At 51.8% G+C, this 12,675-nt stretch overlaps 1 protein-coding gene across 5 annotated transcripts in view; it reads right to left on the reverse strand.

Annotated features, from left to right (window-relative positions):
* Positions 1 to 12,106, reverse strand: part of ZFHX3 (zinc finger homeobox 3) — a 246,862-nt gene extending 234,756 nt beyond the window's left edge. The window contains exon 1 of one of the 5 annotated variants that reach the window (XR_013815205.1): positions 11,693 to 12,106. The gene's annotated coding sequence lies outside the window, so the exon portion shown is untranslated. Of the gene's footprint in view, positions 1 to 981; positions 1,643 to 3,135; positions 6,034 to 11,692 lie in introns of those variants that run through there. The other 4 variants (XM_079800262.1, XM_079800265.1, XM_079800264.1 and 1 more) reach the window with 4 other exon arrangements.
* Between the last annotated feature and the right edge of the window lie 569 nt (positions 12,107 to 12,675).

Raw genomic sequence — 12,675 nt, forward strand, 5'->3', positions numbered from 1 at the left:
ACGGGTAACTTTCTCACTACCTGCCTTTAAGGTTTAAGTTTGTTTTCCTGGCTTGGCTTTGATGCGTCCCACCCAGCAGGCCCAGTGTGCGGGAGAGGCCTTCTCCCTGCGCCCACCTGTGTCCTCTCTGAGGGTAGCCGGCGGTGGCTTTCAGAGTCTTGAGGCCAGTGAAATGACACAAACAGAGGGTGGGGGCAGAATGACCCTTCCGGGTTCACCTGGCCTGGGCTTCATTTAAGCCAGTTTATAGACTGCGCTTGCGCCAGGCACGAGTGGTGGCCTTTGCCCTCCATCATTATAGCTCAGGTATGTCTAAGGCAGAAAGTTCTTTTTCCCCTAAGCCTACAATGATTTTTTTTTTTTAATTTCTGCTACTGACCTAACTTGGACATTCCTCCTGCTCCTTTAACAGGACAAACATCTCAGCTTTCCCTCTTGACCACCCCCATCCCTTCAGAAATGAATGCTGCTCTGATTTTCCCAGAGTGCAAACAAACTAAAATTAGAGGGTGGCCCGGTGGCTCTGCCCGCCGGCTCCCAGACTACGATTCTCCCTCCGACTGCTCCACAACAAGCGCATTTTCCACATTGTTTTCAACTGACCAGTGACTTCTTGGGGGCTGAAAAGGGGTGCCTGTCTAGGCGGAGGAACCCGGGCTTTGAAATGACACCAGCACCGCAAGTATTCAGGAGGCAGGAACTAATCCAAAAGCCAAGGGAGGGAAGGAGGGAGGGGGGCGAGAAGGAAGAGAGCAGGGGAGGAAGGGCTGTCCTCGGCGCCCAGCAGAACGCAGAGGCTCTCATCCCAGGTGGGTTCCAATTGGATCTCGCAGTTCCAGGGCATCCAGCCTGCCCTGCCCCCACAGGCCCCAAGAGAAGGGGAAGTTCAGCCAAGACTCCCAGCACCTGCCTGCAGCTCCAGACCGGCTGCGTGAGCCCGGCGGGCCGGCCGGCGGGGGCGGGGGCGGAGGCTCCACTCACCTGGCACACAAAGGCTCCGCACACCTCCGGAGGGAGGAGGCACTCGCAGGTCCGAGGGCCGGGGCATGCGCGACAATGGGAAATTCCAGCGGCACCGGAGCCCCAAACTTACCCACCCCAGGCGGCATTCTCGCGACCTCCCGCTGCCCCCGGGGCCCCGAGGCGGCTCGGCCCAGGTGTAGGGGGGCCGCGGGCAGGGGAGGGGGGCTCATGGTGGCGGCGGGGCCGGCAGTCGCCCCTCCCCGGGAGGGAGGGTCCCCGGGCTCCGCGGAGATGCACCCCAGGGGCGCGACGCCGAGTCCCCGTCCCCGGCCGGCCCACCGGCTCGGCTGCCCTCCCGGAGTCGCTTTATGTAAATGAAGCTCCGCTCGCGGCGGCGGCGCTCGCCGCCCTAGGAAGGGGGGCGGGCGGGGCGGGGGGCCTTGAGGGATCCACATTACACAGCAACAAAGCGGAAGGTTAATTTGAAACTCACGGCCCCGCCGCAGCTCCGCTCCCCGGGCAAAGCCTGACATCTACAGTCGTGCCGGGCGCAGGCCGGGTGCTCGGCGGCCGCAGTGGCCGCGCCCGCGGGGAGCGGGGACGCACGCCGGCGCCCAGGCCCGGGCACTGGGCCGCGCTCGGGGCCCCGGCTTCCGGGCGGGCCGGGCTGCGCGCCCCGAGCGGCTCGGCGGGAGCCCCCCCCGCTGCCCGCCAGGTGGGAACAAAGCGTGGGCCGCCCCCGGCGCTGACCCCTCGCTCAGCAGAAGTCCGGAGGCGGCCTGGGGGCGGCGAGAAGAAAGGGACGCGCCCGCGGCCACAGAAAAGGTGCCTGGGGTCTTCGCCCCGAGCCAGCGGGCCCTGGGCCCCCTCCACTTCCCGGCCGGGCCACGCTAGCCTGGGGACAGGAGCCAACGTGGACGGGAATTTCTGTGCAACACACACACCCATCCTATTAACTGTTTTACTGAGCACTCCTGTCTCTCGGCTGCAGAAACTTACAAAAACACCCCCTGCTCCCCATTGACAGTTTAAGGACAGAGTTTTTAATGAGAAGAAAGAAAAAAAGAGAGAGGAAGAAAAGAAGTGAAAAGGCGTCTCAGTTTGCAATTAAGTCTCTTTAACAAGCCTCTCCTGATAAAGCCACACAGGTTCCGATCGGTACAGACCACGCCCTCCATAGGAACAGTCTACCTGGGGGGTCACATTTCAGGCAGGCACCCCAGTTGGGCAAAGCACTTGCTGGACACTGTCCTCTCTCCCCAGCCTCGCCTTTCCCATTCTGCTCTGCAAAGGGCGCACCACACAACTCTCACCGGAAGTCCCTTGTCCCCCCCTGCCAGAACCCCAAGCTCAGTCTGAATTTACTCCGGATTCTCTCGGCACAGAAAGGCACCTGCTTTTCCCCTTTCTGAAAGCCACCCACCCAGGCTGGCCCCACAGCCCGGAGAGTCCTTTCCGACTGCACAATAATGAACCATGCAAGTGTTAGAAATATAATAAGCTCACGAGGCGAAGAGCTGCATGTATGGAATCGCATTAGCATTAAACACACATGGATGCAGGAGGCAAAGGGACGCCTGGCTGATGAAAACTATCATGTCACCATGTACAAGGCATGTTACACAATACAACTCGGGTTCAAATTAATGTAAATATCTAACTGGTTGGAGACAGACAACCCCTCTTTCCATTTTAGTCCAGAAGAGACTCCAAACATTTTTATTTTATTTTATTTTTTTTCAGCTAGGGCCCTGGGAGAAAAGACTGCCTCTGGGGAATCATGTCCGATTAGGGACAAAGGAAAGCACAAGCCAAATTCTGTCACACATGAGAGGGTAAGGGGGGGGGGGGGGCGGGGAGTGAAGAGGGAGGAAGGAAAGTAGAGGATGATTTCATAAAGCAGAGTCTGATCACCGCGGAGCTGTTTTCAGGCCGCCTGACTTCAGGCCCAAGAACAGGTGGTGTTTTCAAAACACGCTATTATTTATATTAGCCACGTGAGTTGAGAACACCTTAAAGAAAACCAATTAATAATTTAATTGAAAAAGTGCCTATGAATAATACATGAAGATGATGATGCTAGCAATAATGCAAGCAACGTGGCACATGCCCCACAGAGAGGTCCCTGGAAATCTCCTCAGGCAGAAGGAAGGTCCAGGCCCCACTCCTTACCTGGAAGCAGCAGCCCATGGCCCCTCAGCCAAATTCCAGACAGTGAGAGAATGTTTATACTCCCAGGAAATGTAATTTTGCTGCTTTGTTTGAACTTTTATTAACAGGGGGCAACCTTGTCATCTGGTGACATCATCAACCTGTGGGCCTACACATAAACATCTTCAATAAAATAAAAGCCAGCAAGCCCCAAGAACCGGCTATAAAATACTCTGGAAGGATGAGGAGGTGCTGGAAACAAGGCCCTGAGGGGATCTGCCACGATGTCCCACCTGCAACCTACCTCCTGCCCCTCAGAGGCCTGACAAACAGAACTCAGAGCAACCAAGATCCCTTTCCTCTCTCTCCATCTGGCACCAGCTACACATGGTGAGGCCTGGTCAAGCCTGCCTTTGTTACAGGCAGAAAATGAACAGGTAACCCACAGGCAAGTGATCAATGGCCTCTACCATGATGAATATAAAGGACTGCACCAACGCTGGGATGTTACCTCTACTCAAAGTTATTTTCATCATTAAAGAAAAGAATACCTCTTCAGAGGGAATTTGCAACTTTTGCACTTACAGATGGAATCAACAGTTTCTCTGAAATGCATGTTGCAAATCCTGTCCTGTGACTCTGCAAGGCCCTGGCCCTTCTGAGGGCAGCTGCCTGCCTGCCGATCAGCCCACGGCCTGCCCAGCAGGGACAGCCCTCGCTGCCCTGTCCTGAACGCTGCTGACAAATAAACCCACTCTCAGGAAAGGCAATTCCTGCTTCCAGTTCTCCATAACTAGTCTCCTCTCATCTGGAAAGCGTAATTGGCAACAGCCGAAAGGATAAATATTTAAAACTAAATCAGGGGATGCTAACCCCTTCCCTACTCCTCCCCTTACTCACTCTCCAAACCAGAGGCCAGCCCCCCTAAGGCCTAGCTGGCTGGTAAATTTCAAGGATCTGAACAGAGCCAACTGGCTTCTCCCGCTCTTTCTCTCTCCCCACATGCACACTCAGTCTCCAATGCTGTATCCTTTCACTTCAGCAAAGGTAAATATGATCTCTGAGCTGAGATTCAGTGAATGTCAGCATTCTGACTTCTCGCTAAACCTGGGCTCTATTTTCACAGCACAACTGGGTTTAGGCGGATTTGTGTATTCTTCCAGATCCTTTTATTTTTATTAAATTATACATACACATTGATTTTGAAACTAGTGCTTAAATAACCTTGAGGCTTTAACAAAGAAAAAAGCCGGGGGGGGGGGGGGGGAGGGGGGAAGGTGAATATTCCTGAAATAAACAAGGAAACATTTGGAGCTGAATGCCCAGATATCACCCCATCACTTCTAGGCAGTTATATTTATGGGCCTGGTACCCGCTGGGTGGTCAGGCCCTCCTGGATATGGGACAGAATGCAGACTCTCCTGAGAACAACCCACACTCACCTTCATAACCAGTGCAGACTGCTATGCCAAGGCCTATACACAGATGTTCTGATTCACATTTCTCTGACACAAACCTCAAGGCCTCCATCTATCGCTACAATGCTAATTCCATAGATTAATTTTACCCCCAAGTCGTAGGTGGAACATTATCTAGCTTACTTACCCACCCTCCCGGGAACAGCTCAGACCCTAAATCTGTCAATGACACACATAAGAAAGACACAAATGAGTAAACATTTTTTAAGAAACTCTGATTGGGAAGAGCTTTCCCAAATTAACGTTAAGTTACAAAGCCCAGTTTAAGAAAGCAGAAATAAATAACTTTCCTTAAGCTAGCTTTAAAAACGTTAGGTAAAAAGCTTGCTCTCTTTCCTTTTTTTTTTTTTTTTAACAAAAAAATATTATTTCTGAAAGGGCAAAGAGAATTTGTCATGCAAGACTTTTATACCCAGGGGGATTCTTACATTTGTGTTTCTAAACCTTGAAATTGAGAATTTTAATGAAAAGGCAGACAGATGCTTAAGGACAGCATCGCAATCAAGGTCCATACAGTACAGGAGAGGGACGCTTTGTTTGGGGCCAGGAAAAAGAGGTGGATCCCATCCCCGCTGTCTGACACATCCCTGTGCACTCCGCCTGACACCCCTGAATTCTTGGAGGAGAAGCAGGTTGGAGGCAGAAGAAAGGAAAAAGGAAACAAGAGAGGAAAGAAAGGGGGGAGGGGACATGGCTTCTTTATATAAATCGTGTGTGTGTGTGTGTGTGTGTGTGTGTGTGCGCGCGTTTTAAATTCTCAACACAGCATCAACCCCACAGTATGTGCCAACAATTCCCCTACACATGCATTAAAACAATCAATTAAACGATCTACCAGGAGCACAATAACCAAGATCAGATTTTTTTTTTTAATGAAGAATTTCATTTGGGTTTGCAATTCTTTCCCATCAAATGACCACTTTTTTGGGGACAGGGTTCTAAGAGATAAACAAAAGATGACCCTTTTCACACTTCCCCCCAAATGATTCTGGAATCCCATTTTCTTATCTTTTTATTTTAGTTGCATTTTTGTTCGAAATCTGCGCTAATCTGATTTAAGAGCTCCGAGCTGAAATTTCACATATCCTCCAAGTCAGCCAGCCAGTGTTTTAGAATTTGGATTTCTATTGAGGCTGTTCCAATCGCCAGTGAGGCCTACGATAAAATGTGCTTCATGCTGTTCCGTTTGTCTCTCTGCAGACAAATAGAAACTGTGAAATTTAAAGAATGGATGAAAAAAAAAACTAAAACAAAGAGGTTAAAAAAATAGGACAAATGTTTTTGCTTTTGTGTCTGCCTGGAGCAATTGTTTGGGGGAGTCTGCATTGACAATAACCATGAGAAGGCCATCTAAAGGCGATGCGCGCACAAGGGGACTCCTTGCCTGCTGCCTTTGGTCTGGGAGAAAAAGCACCTTAGCTCCATTCTCCAGGAACAAAAGGCCAGGGCCACGGAAGGGGGGAGAGGTTACTGGGGCTTTCACATGGAGCCAAGTGTCAATGCAGGTTCATTTTTCACCCGTCTTAGTTGGAAAGCAGCTCAGTGAACTTCCTAATGACTGCTTTTCCCTCTCTCCCTATTATTTCTAAACCTGAAAGAACAAAACAATAATATTTTTTTAAACCTAAAACCCATCATCCTATTAGAGGAAAGCCCGGAGGGCCTATGGCCAGCTTTTCCTCCTTCCTTTCCCCACCCTCCTTTTTATTTTTGGAGGAGGGGGGATTCCCATTGTAGATCACATGGAAATAAGGAACGCTGGACACTGAGGTCATTTTTAGTAACACCAGAACGGCCTTTATGTCCACAAAAAGGCAGAGAGCAGAAAGAAAAAAAAAAGGAACAGGGATGGGGGGTGATGGTGGGGCGGCTGTGGGCAAGGCCTGCAAACATTTCCTTTTTTTCACAGCACGAAGTGGCTAGTGCCAGCGTCAGATAGGCAACCGAATCAAAGTCATCCTTACAAGGTTGGGGTTTGTTTTGTTTTTTTGGGGGGTGGGGGGGTGAATGGAGAAAGGGACAACAATGATGTAGTAACAACTTAGACAAGGTGTGTGTGTGGGGGGGGGAGGGGGTTGTTTCAGAGAAAGGAAGCCGAGATGAATCCCTGCATGCCATGAAAATACCAGGGCAAGTGGACGTCGGAGTGTTTAACCAGATTCGAAGCTAGAAACATCTTCCCCAGCGGCCAAACCCTAGGACGACAAGGCTGTGACATGCAACTCTCAGCCTTTGAACCCAGACCAGGCAGCTTAGCAGCGTGCCCCCCTTCCCCCGGCGCTGGCTGGAAAGCGAGGTGGGGGAGAGGGCCCTGCGAAGAAGCACAATAAACAACTCAAATATGAACGGAAATGACATCAGCAAAGTGAAGGACCTGTTTATTGCAGATCAAAACAAAACAAACTTCCAAACCTTTTGTGTACACACGATAACTCTATAAAAAGCCCTCCTGAAATGTCACCAGGGTCAACACATCAGCATCCCAAGAAAACAGATAACAGTTACCAGGGGGGGCGGGGTGGGGGGGGGGAGACGAAGGGAAGAAGATGGGGGGGGTGGGGATATGAAACCAGAAGGGGCCAAAAACCCAGCTGACTATTCCCCCACCGCCCTGTGCTGATCCTTAATATTTATTGGTGTTTATAATCTAAAAGCCATGCTCTGTGTTTCACTTAATACAAGGCCAGACAGTGCTGTCTAATGAGGCAGCATTACAATCAGCTTGTAATACTGAATTTTTAATGCTGCCAAGGATTCTGTTACATAATAATATGAAAAACAGAAGCTGAAAGTGGGCTCGCGGTGACAGGACACTAGAGGTTCCAGGCAGGCAAGCGCCACAAGCCTGCCTTCCCCTCCTCCCGCCGCCCCCTCCTCGGGCTTTGCAGTCAGCCAGCCTTCCATCCCTGCACGGGAGATCAGTATGGAAACCACGAGAATTTCTTAGGAAATCCACTTCACTATTATACTCTCTGATCCAAAGTTATATTCCCAGAGTTTGAATTCCCGCTTCTCTGGGGTTAGAGGTCTGAAATGAGCATTTTCTTTGGTGAGGGGGCTAAAGCGACAAGGAAGACAGGAGAAGGGAGAATAGCTTATTTTAAGCAACAACTTGGAAAAAAGAAATCACAGAGGGGGGAAAGAACTAAGATGCTGGGGTGGGGGGGGAGGGATTGAAGTCTGCCGGCCATATTCACAGCTGCTGCACTCAGTTTACATTGGTGTGATTTAAAAGCATATATATACATGTGTGTGTGTGTGTGTGTGTGTGTGTGTGTGTACACACATACACATATATATAGCTGCCGTTGCTCCTCTCTGTAATACCCCAAGACTGTAAATCTATAACCACTGCAATGATTTAGTGATTAAAAACATGATAACATATTGTGTAACTGCAAACCACAGAGCCCTTGCCAACTCTCCTCTAAGATAAAGGGGGGAAAATACTGAAAATGTGTTGCTCGAAGCGATCTTCCTAAACCCAAAAGATTTTAATAAAAGAATCTATATAGTTCAACGAATCAGAAAAGGGTGAGTGAATTGTATGTGAAGCCAGCAAAGGGAGGGGGGAAAAAAAGAGGCAGCTTTATGTGGGATTCTTTTCCTTGTACTAACAAATTACGACCTAAACATGCCTTTTCTTTTCTCTCCCGCTCTCTCTCTCTCCCTCCCTCCCTCCCTCTCTCTCTCTCTTTAATAGTTTGTTGTAACTGGACTAACTGGTCTTGTGTGCTGTCTTGCATATTCAAAGCTGCTTTGTAATCGGATCTGGACACCCAACCTTATTTGCCTGAACTCAATAGGGGTTTTTCCTCCCTCTCCTCCCTTGTTTTGTTTTGGATTCGGTATTGTGGGGTTTCTGTTTTTCGGGGAGCAGACAGCTATCCAGGCAGAGGCTCTGGTGCCTTTAAACTATAGAGCAAACACCTGAGAGGGGGAGGCATCATTTGTAACATGGCAGGAGGAGCCTAAAATATACACAAAAAAATAAAATCAAAGCAGCTGTAGGGGTGTTGGCCTCTGAGCAGCTGACCTGACCCCAATTCTGTATATTCTTTTATTTCCCTATCACAGGATTCCTGCACCTTGGGTCAGATTCGAACTCAATGTGACCCTCAAGAGAAGGCAGTCACCAAGCCCTGGAAAACTCCGTATTTAATGGGGGGTCGGAGGGAGTGTAAGTGCATATGCATTCAGACTTCCTCCAGTGTAGACACCACACAGCGCGTGTACACACACACACACACACACACACACACACACATGCGTGCGCGCGCGCGTCAGGACTGCCAGGCCATGGGGCCAACTCCAGCCCAGCTTTCTCAGCACATACTACCCACACACTATCCGGAGCCTGAACCCTCATTGCAGGGGCCCCCCAAATCTTCATGTCTACAAGTCTACCCATAAACACATGCATGCACAGACAAACACTCCTCCAGAGACTTTAAAAACTCCACAGATCTACACTGCCTCCACTCTGGACCTGAGCAGGGCAGTTTATTCAGAGAAATCAATAGGAAAGAGCATTTGCAAATATTTATATAAGCCCTGTGCGTTTCAGCATTAAGTAATTAAAAACTAAAACTCGGGGAGGGGGAAGGGAGGAGACACACAGACAGAGGAAGGCTGCTGGCCTAAGAGTGGGTTTTCCTGCCCACACCTCATCTCCCCAAACCACAATCCTTTCAAGACTGACTTCGTGTACACTTTTTGCAAAATCCTGTTCGTGCCCCATTTGCTAGACTATTTCAAAATCATCTCCAAATATGGATTCACCTACCGCCAAGCTTTCAAGCCTGACTATAAGTGTCTGTATTCTCTCTCTCTCTCCTCTCTCTCTCTCTCTCTCTCTCTCTCTCTCTCATACACACACAGCAATCCTTACTTTTGACATTGCTTCAATCTGGTGTGTTACTCTCTCATATTCCTCTCTCTAAATTATTTGCACCAGTTGCACCAGAAGATTTGAAGAGAGCCCTGGAAGTGGTCATTCAATAAGCGAATTCCCATCCCTAAACCCTCCAAGACTTTCTACTTCTATGTATAGGATACCTGCACGTTGGGGGTTCAATACCTGAAACCCCCACATGTAAACGGATTTGCAAAAAAAAATAAAATAAAATTGGACAGCAAAATGGAGTTTTTAAACAGGCCCCTTTCCGAGCGGACTTCCCCTACATTGTTCTGGAGGGGTGGGCAGTAACATTGCCTCCAAGTCTTCTCTAAGAAGCCGAGCAAGCCTCTGGAGCACCCACGCTGCAGATATTGTAGAAATTTACAGTAAATGTAGGTACACGATTGCAGCACGCCGCCCTATTGATTATGCAGATTGTGATCAATCTTCTCCTCTCGCCCAGTTTCCAAGCCTCTCTCCGAAGACCTCCAAATAAGTTGGTCTGTAACTGGCCATTCTCCCAAAGTAGGGAGAAAAAAAGTAATTTTTTAAAAAACATAATAAATCGTCGAGTGTCCCCACCGAAAGGACTTGAGTCTTTTTTTAAATTCCAAAGTGAATTTATGTTCTGTAATTTGCATTACAGCCAAGCGATCACCGTAAGTCATATTCTTTAAAGGTACTTAACAAACCCCCTTTTAAAAGTCAGGAGAACTGGAGGCCAGAAAAGGGCAGTCAGCCTCCTTCTTCCATATAGTCCTTAGATCAAGTTTCAATAATTGAGACCAATAAAAATTGTCATATTTACCCTGCTTCAAAGCAACAAGGAGTAAAAGAGTGGGTGATTTTTGAAAGCACTTGTAATCAAAGAATTTGCCACAGTCGAAGGAATGGTACGTTTTCCAAAGTCAGATTCTAAGCAACAGATTAATTTGCAAAGTAAAATGTATTTTAAAATTTTAATAGCTCCACAAAAAGCCTACGAGTACTGAGTCCATACACAATTTAAGTGCCCTGCATAAAATACACTTAGATCTAGTCCCCAAAAGACATGCAAAAAGATGTACAGAGATGTACGTGACAATGAATAATGGGAAATTCAGGAACCCAGTTTTTGCATCTAATGGAAAAAATACGTGGAAAAGAGGAGAGGGGCAGGACGAGGGGTGAGAGTGGGCAACAGAACGTAAACAATCCCAGACTCTCGTGAGAAAAAAAAAATAAACAAAAAGAAGAAATAAAGAAAGAAAGAAAAGGAATCCTCCTACGTCTCTCAACTCAGCTGGCCGAAGAGAGGCCGGCCCGGCGAGGTCTAGTCCTGGCCGGCGGCGCAGCCCCGAGCCCCCGGGAGCCCCTAGTGTCCAGGGCAGAGCCCCCTCCAGGCGCTCGCAGCGCTGCCAGTGGGGCAGGGAGGACAGCGCGCAGGTAGAGGGTCAGGCGGCCGCCGCGCCCCCTCGCCCCCTCTCGGACTCCGAGGCTCCGGCCCGGCGCCCACGTCCCCGGCAACTCCAGCCCCGGCGTGGACGGCGCCCGGCCGGCCAGCGGTGGCGGTGGCGGCGGCGGCGGCGGCGGCAGCAACAGCCGCGGCCCCGGCGACTGCTCCCGGCCGGGTGCGCGCCCCGTGCGGCGGCTCAGTCCGGGGCCCCAGCGCCTCTCGGGGTGGGGCAAAGTTGGGGGCCGGGGCGGGGGCTCTCGGCACCGCGGACCCCCCCCGTTGGCCGCCGCCTTTGTCTCGGCGCCCGGACCCCGGCCGCCCTCTCGCCCTCGGCCCGCGCGCTGGCCGGCCATGCCCGGCGGCGCCTCCAAACTCGCAGCGCGGGCCTCGCCCCCGGGCGCCTCCACCCTCCCGGGGGTCGCTGGCGGCCGGCGGCGGCGGCGCGGGGGCCGGGGAGGAGGGGGGCGGCCCGGCGCGGCGGCGGCGGCGGCGGCGGGAGGAGGAGGAAGAAGAGAAAGAGAAAGTTTGGCGCAGGGGGAAGGAGAGCGGGACGCGGCGAGCGAGCCAGGCGCGGGCGCGGGGAGCGCGGGCGGCGGCGGCCGGGCGCGGGAGCCGGGAGGGGGCAGGACGAGCCCCATGCAAAGCAGCCCGGGCGCCCCGAGGAGCCCCGCGTCCGGGCGGTGGCGGCGGGAGGAGGAGGAGCAGGCGGCGGCGGCGGCGGCGGCGGGAAAAAAAAAAAAAAAAGAGGGAAAAGTTGCCACTTACGCGGTTGCTTCTCCGGCGGCGGCGGCTGCAGCGGCGCTGCTGGCGGCAGCGACGGCGGCGGGAGCTGGCGGCGCTTTTAATCCCGAAAACAGGCGCTCGGGCCGCGGAGCCCATCAAGGCAGCAGCGGCGGCTGGCGGGGGTCGGCGGCGGCGGAGGACGCGCTGCTGGCGGCGGCGGCGGCGGCGGCGGAGCTGGAGCGCGCTCGGCGGAGCCCGGGGCGGGAGGCGGCCGCAGCCGGGGAGCCGGAGCCGCCGCCGCCGCTGCCGCCGAGCAGCATGGTTGGCGGGGAGTTTACAGCCCCCGGAGCGGGCAGGGGCCACGGAGGAGAAGCGGCGGCGGCGGCGGCAGCGGCTCTAGGCTGTAATTGGGATGCAAAGCAGGCGGCGGCGGCGGCGGCTGCGGCCGGGAGGAGGAGGAGGAGGAGGCGGCGGCGGCGGCGGCTGCAGCGGTCGGAGGGGACGCGCTGGAAGTGGGAGCTGATGAGTGAAAAGAAAAAAAAGTCTTTGGATCTTTATTCTGCTAATTAGTTTCCTGCAAAAAATGGCTGTGATTAATTCAGTGCGCATGTGCTTCATTACCCAGGCACGACGGGAAGGGCTAATTAGCCACCTTCTGGATCAATAAGATTCAGCAAAAAAGAAAAGGGGGAGGTGGAGGGAGGCAGAGGGGAGGAAGGGAGGAAAAAAAAAAAAAAAACAGGGGAAAGTGATGAGCAGGGCGAGGAGAGCAGGAAGAGAGGATGGGAGAAGAACCCAGGAAGAGGGAGAGAGGCACCAAAAGTTTATGCATGTATTAAAAACACATACACACCACACACCACACACACACACCACACCACACCACACACACACGCGCACACACACACACACACACACACACACACCAGAGAAGTGAAATGCAGAGAAGCAACAATAGGAACCTGGCTAAGATTTTTTTTAAAGATTTTTTCTTTTTTTCTTTCTCTTTTCTTGTTTCTCTTTTT

Source organism: Cnephaeus nilssonii (genome assembly GCF_951640355.1).
Source record: "Cnephaeus nilssonii genome assembly, chromosome: 20".
Classification (NCBI taxonomy): Eukaryota; Metazoa; Chordata; class Mammalia; order Chiroptera; family Vespertilionidae; genus Cnephaeus; species Cnephaeus nilssonii.